General features: G+C 39.1%; 1 long non-coding RNA gene across 1 annotated transcript in view; it reads right to left on the reverse strand.

Moving 5' to 3' along the window:
* Nucleotides 1-3,993: 3,993 nt before the first annotated feature.
* LOC138067835 (uncharacterized) overlaps nucleotides 3,994-12,370 on the reverse strand; it is a 104,906-nt gene continuing 96,529 nt past the window's right edge. The window contains exon 3 of the long non-coding RNA XR_011142249.1: nucleotides 3,994-6,417. This is a non-coding gene — a long non-coding RNA (uncharacterized lncRNA). The remainder of the gene's footprint in view (nucleotides 6,418-12,370) is intronic.

Here is a 12,370-nt window from a genome sequence, read left to right on the forward strand (position 1 = left end):
CCGCCCCGCCCCGCCCCGCCCCTCCCCGCCCGCGGTGGGAGGGGCGCGCGCCCGCGGCCGCGCATGCTCCGGCGCCCGCGGCGGCGGCGGCGGCGGCAGCGCCGGGCTCCCTCCCCTGCCCCCGGCCGCGCCCCTCGCCTCACCCTGACGTCACAGCGCCGGCCGCGCAGGCGCGCCGGGCGGCCTGGCGGGGCGGTGGTTGCGCGCACGCCCGTTGGGCCGCGCCCCGCCCAGCCGCGCGTCGGCCGTTAGGCGCCGCGCGCTGCCCTCCCAACGGTTTTTCCCGCCGGCGGGAGGGGGCAGCCGGTGCTCTGCGGGCAGACGCAGGCAGTGTCCGCCTAGCTGGGGCCCTGTGCCTGCCAGCTGGGTGCAGGGAGGCTCCGGCGTGCTCACATCGCCGTAGCCCCGGCCCCCCCCTTCGCTCGCCCCTTGCCCCTGAAGCTTTGTCCTCGTTTGACATGGCGGAGGGCAGCGCCGGGGCTCTGCTATCATGTCACCTCGCCCGCCTGCTCAGCTGCCCGCCGGGCTGCCCAAACTGTCCTGCCCTTGGCGCTTGGGTTCACGCTGGGCTCGTGAGACACAGGCAGAGCCGATGTCTGTGGGTGCAGCACCACCGCCCGCGTCTATCAGTCTGCCCCAACAATTCGGGGACCCGGAGACCAATTTGAAAAAAAAGTAGTAGTTAGGCCTACAAGTGTCCTAGCGCTGGGACTACGGACCATGCACAACGGAAAGAGACCTTGCAAATGTCCCAACTACATGAAAAGCGTAGGACTTGTGCCACAAATCACAAAGCACTGACAATATCAGAAACTTCTGCAAACTTCAGAAAGTTATTTGCCCAGAGTCACTTGAAATTACTTCTTTTATCAGGGTCACTTAACTGAGTTAATGTTTATACCCCAATGCTTTGCCTAGGCATCTGCGTGCTTATGCCTAGGGCCTGCGTTTCAGCACCTCGCGTGCTTGGGGCTGTTCAGATGTGCATTGTTTTCACATGCCAGCATCTGTATTTCTGTGCATCCACTTAAGATTTGAGTATCATTTTTCTCAGTGTTTTCAGAGTTTCCACTGCCAATATTTTCTAAATTTTAGCATGCCTGCTACATCAGAACTCCCAGAGGAAAAAGGTCATGCAATAGCTTCAAGCAGTGCTCTTGCAGAAGAAGAAAAGCCCTGTAATGGATAAGCATCATTTGCCGCAGTCTCTTGACTAGGATTTGGGCAGGCTGCCCAAGGGTGTAAGAACTGCTTACAGATGTCAGCCCAAGCACTGCCTCCGCACCTTTTGAGACACGTGATGTGAAGGCTACAGTACATCTGCCCCATGGATAGCACAAAAGACCTATTTTTAAATAAGGAACAACAATGAAGCTCTGACATGTCTTTTTGCCTGAAACTGAATATTCCAGTCACATTTATTCTTAGAACAATGTGGAAGTATAATTATTCCCCTGTGGTACAGGAAGAAAAAAATAATAAGTGGGGAGAGATTAAATCTCTTGCGCAAAGCTAAAGAGATAGCAAAGCCAGGAAATGCACTCAGATTTCCTGAGTCAGGCGTTGCTGCTTTAACCACAGTCATCCTTTATTTGAGTCATCCCCAACTTCTGAGCGCTAATGTAAACATCAACTGCATTAGCATAGATTTGATTTTTCCCTACTTTGTTGAATAGAATGGCTTCACTGTTACCACTGAAATTTCCTGCAACTTTCCTTCTTCTCCACCTCCTTCTAAAACCAAAAGAAATCCTATTACAGACTCACTGGGAGATTCTTACATTTCCCACTGCCTTTCTGCAGTCACTGCAGTTCAGCAGTCTTCAACTGCTGAGTTTTCATAGTACATCTCTTAGCTAGGTACCCACATGCATAGTGAAACAGATCAACGAACAAAGTGTTCCTGCTCGTATTTTTCAGCTAGATCAGAGAACTGCATGAACACTTGTACCAATACGACAGAGGCACGTAAGCTATGTGTACTGGCCTAGAAGTGGTGGTATAACCCTCCTTTTTAACTCCAGCTCATATTTGTACTATCTAAAATGATCATGATACCAAACTCTAAAAGAAAACAATACCCCCCCTCCAAAAAAAAAGCTCTAGAGAGATCTTAGGGCAGATCCGAGAGCCTCCTCCATCTGTTTATACATTTAACAAATTGCTACAATGCTTCTATAGCCTCATGATTAAGCAGATCCAGTCTTTGAGCAAAATCCACATCCTTTTTTGAATAGCTTCAAAAAGCAGAGCCCACATACCCAAATTCCAGCTTCTGGCTTCTTAACCAGAAACATGGTCTTAACTATGCTACTGAATGATGCTACAGATTAAGATCTAGCTGAGGTTCAGCGTAGTGTCTTCTCTTCCCAGTTTAATATCTGATATATCCCCAGCTTGAGGACTTTATATTCAATTGGTTTTATACTAAATTGATTTAAATGGACTTTATATTGCATTGAGAGATGGACTAGAAGCTTGTTTCATCCGCTTCCCTCACTGACCTAGAACTAGTGGCGCCTCCAAAAATGGAAGACACGGCAACGGATACCAACAAACGCCCCGAGCAGAGTACAAGAGTGTGATGAGCAGACGGTGATATTTACACAAATACTCTTCCAACCTCCCATAGTTGGCAGACCAGGGACTTTAACAGCCAAAGACGTATCTTTCGCACAGATTTGTTCAGGTATGAGCAACTTCAGTGCAGGGAGCAACATGGAGGCCTAGTTTTCCTAGTAATAGTTGAGCAGGTATTTTCAGAGTATCCTGCTGTAACCTTGCTAGCTTCCTCAGTTTTACCCGACTTGCTGATAGATAAAGACAATGAGATAGCAGTAAACAACCAGCTGTTCGATATGACCTTTACTGATTATTATAAAGAAGAATACTTCCAGCCAGTAGCTATATCACAGGCTGGCTTGAAGGGAAACTCCTGTTCCTTTAAATTTGGTCTGGTTTCCATTTCATATATTTCTGCAGACTAGAAGTGCATGTTTCCCTCACTCCAGTGGAAAATGAAAGAAGGGTTGTTCAAATTTGTCCTCGTAGCCTTGTTCCCTTCTCTTTACAAAACCCGAATTTGATGTTTCCCAACCCTTGCATTACAATGAAGCTGAGATAGTCTGTTTCAGTGAAAGCTATCCTCTCAGCCAGGACAATCTCCTTCCTCTTACCACTTCAGAAAAATCATTTTTGCCAAGCACCTCACACAAAACAGACTTTTTAGATAGCTGATACGCTGTGACCACACTTCTTACTATGCTCTTCATAATCATGTCCTTTTTACCTTGTTCACCCACTTCCTTTTACTGCAGCCACCTTCTACTTATACTCTGATTCTATAAAATCTGATGCTTGGACCGTATTTTATCTGTTTGCATTGTTTCCAATTCAAAAGGGCTAGGCAGCTAGGTGCCACAGTTTTCTTCCACATATAAGTAATCACTTAGTAATGGCTGGCATTTTATTTTTACAAAAAATGAAACACTGCAATATGGACTCTTGCTATCCAGGAAAAGTTCAAAAAAAGGAAAACAGATTAGAATTATGGAGCTTATTTTTCTTGTGTTATAGCTGAATTTTTCAGGAAATATGACCGAGCACATAGAGCTAGATGGTTATGGGCTTAAATTCTTCACTTCAAAGCGTCTTAACTCATTCTGTAAAATTTGTTCATTGGCAGGCATCAGTTTCTGAGAACATTCGTTGTCCCCTTTAACATTATGAAGTTAATAGATAAATGCTGACCCTATTTCCTTGAAAAGGTATTGAAAATAATTTTTCACTCATTTATTACTAAGTATTATCTTAGCAATAGGAAATTGAATTTTGTTTGTCCGGCTAATAAAGCCATTTGCATTGTTTTCCTTATAGAGATGAAATACCTTTGCTACCTGGAGGTATTCTTCTAGAAACAAATCTGTTCTCTTAATTTGCGTCTCTACAAGTAGTGCTTTTATTAATGAGTGAATCCTTTATATTTTCCAAGTTGCAAATTGACACCAGAGATCTGCTGTCTGTAGAATTACTTATTGCCTTTTCAATCTCTTATGCTTTTGTAAGCTATACAAATAACTTCACTTTTGTAATACTGTAAAAATATGTACTAAAGCAAGTATTAAAAGCTGATGAGCTTGTTTTCTGAGATTAAGTACAAGAAAAACAGTGGGCTAATGTCACATACAAAAATAATTACAGGTCATAAGTGGTCATATAATTACTGTGGTCATAAGTGTACATATTTATTATTTCCAAGCACAGTATCTGCAGGTAGCTAAACTTTGTACCATTATGCAATAAATAGTTGTATAAGAACAAAATGACTGATAGGAAATTCTGCTTGGTGCAAGCTGTCATCTTGACAGTGGTTTACGATCAGCGTACCTTCCTCTGCGTACATGTGGGAAAACGCAGAGATGAGCTCAAACTTGTTCTGCTGAAATATATAACCCCATCATTTTTAAGACTAAGTCCCGTATTTTTCCTGGTTACTTGAAAAGGAATCCAGTTTATAGAGATGAAGTCCTTGAGCATTTGTGATACTTTTAGACATTAGTGGTATTTACCACTTTCTAAATACATGCGTAGAATATATGTAAAGGAAGAACTGTTTATTACCAGTTGCACAGCCAGTTTGTTTTTTAAATGATTGGCACAGACATCTACTTGGGATATGCTAAGTCAATGTCCCTGTATTTATGTTTTTAGTGAGTGAATGGTGAACTAACCCTTCCTTTGCCTTCTCCTTTCACATAATCTTTTTTCTGTCTTGTAAGTCAAACTCTTCTTTCAGCTTGACTTACAGGTACGGAAGTTATTTCTGTTTGTATAATTAAAAAGGATGCTAAGTTGGGCTAGATAAACAATTTAACTATATTTTATAAATGAAAGGTCGACTGTCATCTCAGAATTCATGAACTAACTTTCTACTAGTAACACTGTCATGGAAATTAGTCTAGCATGTTTGGGTTTTCCTTTTTAATTAATCTGTGAAGATACAATTCAGTTACAGAACCGTAAAAAAAAATAACTTACACTTATGTTTGTAATAACTATCTCCAGAATTAAGAGTATGAGAAAAGTTGATTGGAAGTCAATGAAATCTCATGGAATTCAGTGAAAACATTCAGATATATTTGGCAACATAAGGCTTACCTTTATGTACACATAGTTACAAAGCATCTTGTGCTGAGTGAATGCTAATCCTAAACTGGTTGATATGAACAATGTGTATTTTTGGTAATTTTGTTATTTAATAACATTTTAAATAGCGCAAAGCTTAAAAACGTTTAATAAAGATGAAATGCAACTTCAATTTTTGTTTGTATAGCTATTGTGTCCTCCACTTTACATTATCGTTATAGTTTTAAATCCTATCATTTGCTGAAATAATAATCTACTTACAATCAGCATATTATGCAGTGGATAATACAGCAATAGAGCTATACATATTAAGAAATAAAACGTAAAAAGAAAGAAAGCATATAGCGAAGAATACATACAGTAAGCGCATTACAGTTATCTTTGTTTTCATTTGACTGATCAAAGTACAGCATTCACATTAACATTCACCCACAGGGAGAGACTGCCAGCATCACTCAGCAGTTGGAAGAGAAGAACTAAATATGATCCTTTTGATTCTTGCTCAAATAGCAATTTAGAGATGATGAAAGACACCTGAGTGGTATGGTGACCAAAGATTTCTACATGTTGTTAGCACACGAATAAATGCAATACACTGAGTGCAGTTGTTCATTTCTAGCCCCACTAATGAGTCTCCTAACTTGAACTGAAAAGACAGCTGAGAAGAGAAACACATCGCTTAGATTCTAGTCAAACTGAGCACTTAGCCTCTCTGCTAGCATTGCCAATAGCTTTACCCGTCCTAACAACAGCGTGATTATGTGATGTCCCATCAGAACTCTTAAAAGAGTCCTACATTACCTCGTCATCTGTTTCATTGTAACATTAGTTATTTCGCTTTAGAATGTTTAAGGACCATACAAAATTATCTTTATGAGCTACTAATTTTGGTTCTTTAAATATTATTGTTTCCCTATGACAGATATTCTGTCATATGGTAAGAGACTATATAAGAAACCTGTTACAGAAAGAAAGAACAGCTCAGCCTCTTGCTTGACGCATGCAGAACGTACTCCACCTCCCCTAACCTGGTTCCCCTCTCCGTTCTCTCAAAGATCTCCGCGCTGGCTGGGCACAGGACAGTCCTTGGCCCACCACTCATGGGACCAGCTGTGTGATGTGTAGGATTTGACCTGCGCAGAACCTGGCACAGGGAAGGCTTCCCATTCTCTCAGATCGATGCTTAATTCGTTCTCATTTACCTCATCGAGGAGAGGATCCTTTTAAGAAGAATCACACATTTTCTGAGTCTTGATTCATAGCTGAAGCAAACTGCAGAAAGGAATGAAATAAAGTGATATTGTTTTCATGAACACTACTGTTTCAACTATATCAATTTTTTTATTTCTTATTTAAAGGAAAATACAAGCAGACCGCTCCAACAGCAAATAGCACTTTCAAAATAGTTTAGCACTTTTAAAATACAGTTTTATTCCATATATATATTTGACCCTAATCTTTCTTGTCTGAACATATGAAAACATCAGATAAAAAATGAAAGCTGAAATACCATTTTCAGTGATGAGATTACATTTTCACTATTGAATGACAATGAAAACAAACAGCTCAGAGATGCAGACTAAAAGATGTAATTGTTTTTCCTGTTCTTGTGCACATGGCAGTAACACGTGCATTGAGAAAAGAGCTGACCTTTTCCAAAATTGTACATGTAACCAGTCAAACCAGAATATCTCAGTAATTAACTGAAAGTCTCAGGAACATCAAATGCAGTAACACTACATGTTCAGAATCACAGCTGTTTGGAAAAAATCATGAAATACTACATCAGAAAATATTTTGTGTCTTATTTTATAAGGATTTTTTCTCTTCTATAACTTGCATTGCAGCTTTTCTCTGTTCTCACAAGGAATATACATACTTACTCCCTCCCCTCCTTTTTTCTTACTTTAGCTGTAGTTACTCGAGAAAGTTATGCATGTACATATGCATGTGTATGTACATACAAACACACACACATATGTGTACAATATGTATAATACATATATTTATACATACTATATAGGTATAAAATGTAACATATAAATATATATGTCCTGATACATATATAGTTTTTTGTATGTGTGTGTATACATACGTGCGTGTGTGTGTGTGTGTATCTATGTATCAGCAAAGGTATGCTAGGTGTTGGGAATAGCCTGGAGAATATAACTGGAGAATTACCTGGTTCCTAAAAACTGATCCTGGGCTGTTGGAGATACCTCATATATTGTTCTTTTATTGGTTGCTCCTTATAAGTGGGTCTGGTTAGTCCATCTCAGCATAGGCTGTGGGATAAGATATCAATCTATCTCTAAGGTCCTTCCTTAACAATGAATAGCTATCTTGCTAGAGATTGTTTCCAAAGTCAAACTCAGTTTAGTTGCAATGAATGTTAAATACTTGCTTTTGTGCCAGGCAAAAAAACTGAATTATCACACAGACAAAACATAAGAAATTTTATTCATATAAGCTGGGACCTTCTTCTGACTCATAGACTTCTGAAGCCATTATCCTGAGTCATTCTGACAGATTGCTGAAATACAGCTGCCAAAGATCCAATCGCTGAGCTACCTAGAAAGGTGCTTAGCCAGGTTCTGTTGCACATGATGTTGAAGGTGTTTTTCTCTGAGTTAATAATGACTAACTGTAGATGGCAGCAAGTTTGAAAGAGACTGAAGTATTTTAGAAATGCATGCAATAAATAATACTGGGTATGCTTCAGATGGTTGTCACAAGACTCAAGGACAAGTTCTGAAAAGGATAACCGTGACATTTTAAAGGCCAAAAATATGTCTTCTATCCACACTGTGAAAAATCAATCAGAAGAAGCTGGCAGACCAAAAGGTACATGCAAAATCATAAGCGAGTAAAGTTGCCACTCTTCAGTCTCACTGTAAAGACAGCTATGAAACATATTTTGCATTCTAGATCCTTTGAAATCAAGGAACTCCTGGTGCTCTGCAAACACGAATGTATGCTCAGAGTATGTTTTAATAGAGGTAGGGCTATTTCTAATTCATTTTAAATAATCTGAGGTACTGAAGGTGGCAGGGTCAAACTGGCAAGCTAGTGGCAGAGACAAGGCCGGAATCCACAATTTCTCACTGCCAGATCAGTATATTTATGATTGAGCCATGCAGTACCATACCAAATACAGTATGAAACTGTATCCCATACCAAAATGGTGTAGAAAAAAAACTTAAAATTCAATGCTTTGAATATAAGAAAGCTTTAACAGTATTAACTGCCAGCAAATTAAGAAACGTTTGTGGATTTTCACCTAAACGGTGGTGGTTAAAACAAACGTGACTGAGGTGCATGTAATTCTGAGAGAGACAGAAAAAGAGGGCAAAGCAAAACAAAAACTAAAAGATATCTCTACCGAGCATGCAATTGAAGTGCAGAACTAACTCAGATCACAATAATGGACATACTTTAAGCATTATTAGATAAGCACTTAGAAACTGGTAAAGCTATGAACAATGCATAGAAAGGTGGAGAGGCTTTTATGGAATGTCTGGCTTTCTTCCATCCTTTAATACTACTTTACACTTGGTATTTGATTGCAAGCATTTTTAAAGTCATACTTTATTTTTATGCTACATTTTTATAATCCACTACAATCCTTTTTTCAAGCTCAGTACGCTGGGCAAGCTCAGTATGCTGTAAAGAAAGGAGGACAAGCATTTTAGACTGAACTCAATCAGTAATTTAACGCCAGCTGCTGCGTTTGAATATGGTACGTACATGCCAAAGAGGAGCCTTGTGAAAGGGAAACGCTCTCCTGAATAGTTCACTTATTAAAGTGAGAATGGTACTGCCTGGCGTGTGCTTTTTTCCAGTCCATGCTGTGATATCCATTGCTGAATGTTTACAATATTTAATTCCTACTAGGACTCTAGATTTTGTTGCTGTATAAGTGACATACAATGTTACACACTATTGCACGGATGATCGTTTTTTTCATGTTCCTTACAAAACACGTTAAAAAAAAGTTCTCTTTCCAATTCAGAATTTCTGGAACATAAATAGCCCAGGACACACTGCAATATCTACCGGGAAAATGGGTTTAGAGGCATTTCTATTTTAAAAGAGATACTGTATTAGTCTTGTGAAAATCTTCAAAGATGGCAGCCTTCATCAATGCGAAAATTCAGCAACAGACGTTATCTTACTGGTCCCAAAATACTTCACAAGACAGAAATTCGTTGAGAAAATGTCCCTATGTTAATTTTCTCCAAGTACAGAATTCTTTACAGGTATAATTACCTAAATAATTAACTATCCTTCCTCCCATTTGAAATGATAGTGTGCATTTAAAGTGATGCATTTCAATATCAGCAAAACAGAAGCACGTGCTGCTGATATATCTAACTCATGCGTACTGGGGTAGACTCTAGCAAAGAGGAATGAACCTCAGTTTTCCCTGGAGCTGTGCTTCTCTTACAGGCTACATGTCCGGCTTCTGAAGTGGAAGTCTTTTGATTTTGTGGAAGGGACAGATACAGCTGCAGATTAAGAATATTAAGCAGTATTTGTTTAGATGCAGATGAGCTGGAGTGGTCTGAAGATGGGAGAAAATAGTGGGGAATAAGAGATCAGAAAGAAAGGGAAATAGAAAAATACAAAAGGAGACAGAAGAATGTTTTCCAAGCCTGGAGGAAAAGGCAAAGCTGCTGGTAAGAGAGTATCAGGTCTCAGGAAAGATGAAAGAGGGAAGTAAAAGAAATAGGCCTGCCATCTGCCCAGAAGTGGTGGAGGCCCCTCATCACATTCACTTTGTGCTGCTTCCTGTTTCTAACACAAGGGAACTCTCTAACTAGATGGATACATAAGAAGAAACACAAAACTACAGAAACTAAGAAAAGAAGAAGAAAAAACTGAGGAAACACAATTATTAGCTGTAGAATCTTACACCTGAGGCCAATTATAAATGCTCAGCTAACTATATAATTGGCCTATTCAGTGAATGAATTAAAATGTATGTACCAGATAGAAACATTATGGTCTTTAGATCTGTTTTCTAAATCAGTGTTTTATGGGTACATGTAAATCTCTGTTAGTTTGTTAGTTGCTCAATAAATGGATGCTACTGCAGTCTACTGTGTCATTTCATGAGTTATGGACGTCTATTGACATTTTCTAAGAAGAAATGCTTATCAGGCAATTAAAAAAATTTAGTCTTCAAGGACAGTGGCTTTTTCAAAAAAACTTAAGGATCTGCAGTCATGTGACGCTTATAGTTCTGTCCTACTCCTCCAGGTGCACACCCTAGATTCAATATCTGTTTCAGTAGTTTTTTTATTTTAAATACAATTTAAATGAAATGAATTCTGTACACGTTTTCTGTAGGTTCAGTGATGGATATGCAAATATTTACCATCTTCATAAGCTTCTAGCTTACTCATAAGGAAGTTACAGCACTATTGCTTCGAGTAATGTGGTTCCATAAATAAATTCTAAACATTAGGATTTTGGTTAAAGGCATATCAGAAGACATTTTTGTTTTTTTCTGCAGCCCCAAGAACGTATGTCACTGAGACACATTATCACTGTAACGGTAAGATAGGTGAGACATACATGAATTATGATATGAGTTAGATTTTTCCCCTAAAATCCGCTCCCTACTGCTTTGTGAAAGTGAAATTGCTTTACTAGTATTTAATGACTTTTACTTCCATTACCTACTGTTAGATCAGCTTCAAGAAACACAGACTACAGAGTCAGTAGTACAGCCTTCTGCACTGGATGAGTGAGATGAACTTTTATGAAAGTCATCGACACATGATGTAACCACTATGGTACCGAATAGCATGTGTTTTTTCTTACGGTTGCTCCTGAAACTCAATGCAGAGACAATATACTCAACACCATTTCCAAATTAACTCCTTTCCCTTGGAGAAATACTGTGTGGGAATTCATATCTTTTGTCAAATTTAACTGATAGCAGAATCAAAATATGTTATTCTCGTGTCATGATGGTTTTGTAACGATTGCTCAGTGTTGCTGCGCCATGCCACAGTCCTACAAAAAGAACCAGCTGGCTGCATATGCAAACGCCAGCTAATGTCTGCTGAGCTCCAGCAGGGCCGATCTCATGTCTACACAGAACAATACAGTAATGCCGTTCAAGTGTTACGTGGATGCGCAGCTTTACCTCCGGAGCTGTCTTGGCAGGATCTGGGCCTCCTTGTTTTAACAGTTTCAGTTACCGTATATCTGTTTGTACATTTTGCATTACTTTTAATTTTTCATTTCTCTTTTAATACCCAGGAGAACAATGTTACAACACAGGGGCTCATTTACTTAGCTATGTGTGTTTGTACTAAAATTATCTATTTTTTTTAAGAATAATGCACAATATAATTCACAGAGAAACCTGTATTGTAGTACTACATGTGCTTCGGCATTTATAATAATTGTGTTTTCTTTTACACGTATTCCTCTTTCTAATGTTGACCAACTGTCCTTAAAATCTGTTTCCTGTGCGTCTTTCACATATACGTATCTGTCAGGAGATAAAAGTACCATTATAAAGTACAAGGTCAATACTACGATGAACATAAGTCATTTAGAAGAAATGTCTTCATATCTTCATGGCTTCATCTTCAGTCAGCACCTTTGTTATTAAATATATATCAAGTTAACTTTGTATAGTGTAACTATTTGAAAACACAAGTACAAAATATAAGCTTCTGCATAATACTTCTCTCTCAAGCAGACGTTAAGATTTTTTTCCCAAGCCTAATACCAGAATGTCATACATCCCCCCATCTCTGGAAGACTCTGCCTATAGGATAACTCTTGGTAGGGTAGTTTCTAATATTATTCACCAGTAAGCTTATTTTGCTTTCAAGCAAAGATCAAATAGCTGCAAAGAGACAATTTCATCAAAAAAGGCTTGCATTCTTCATCAAGGTCCTGCAAGCAGATCATTTGCTGCACTGCTCCATTTTCATTCGCAAGTATCTTGTCTTAGGGATCCAATATTGCCCTCAAAATAACTAGGGAATTAATATTCATGGCAAAAATCAACTCCAACAATAAAAGCTAACTTGGGGGAAAAATAAAAAACAAATAGATTGATGGATCCTTTCAGATCTTTCCACAATTAATAATTCAGAGGGAGAATGATTTGGGCCTTTTAAAAATTTAGAATGCTATGATGATAAAGGTACCAGATTAAGAATCCTGAAAACCCAAATCCTCTATTTATACGTGTTTT

This window comes from Struthio camelus, chromosome 7, assembly GCF_040807025.1.
Source record: "Struthio camelus isolate bStrCam1 chromosome 7, bStrCam1.hap1, whole genome shotgun sequence".
NCBI classification, from domain to species: domain Eukaryota; kingdom Metazoa; phylum Chordata; class Aves; order Struthioniformes; family Struthionidae; genus Struthio; species Struthio camelus.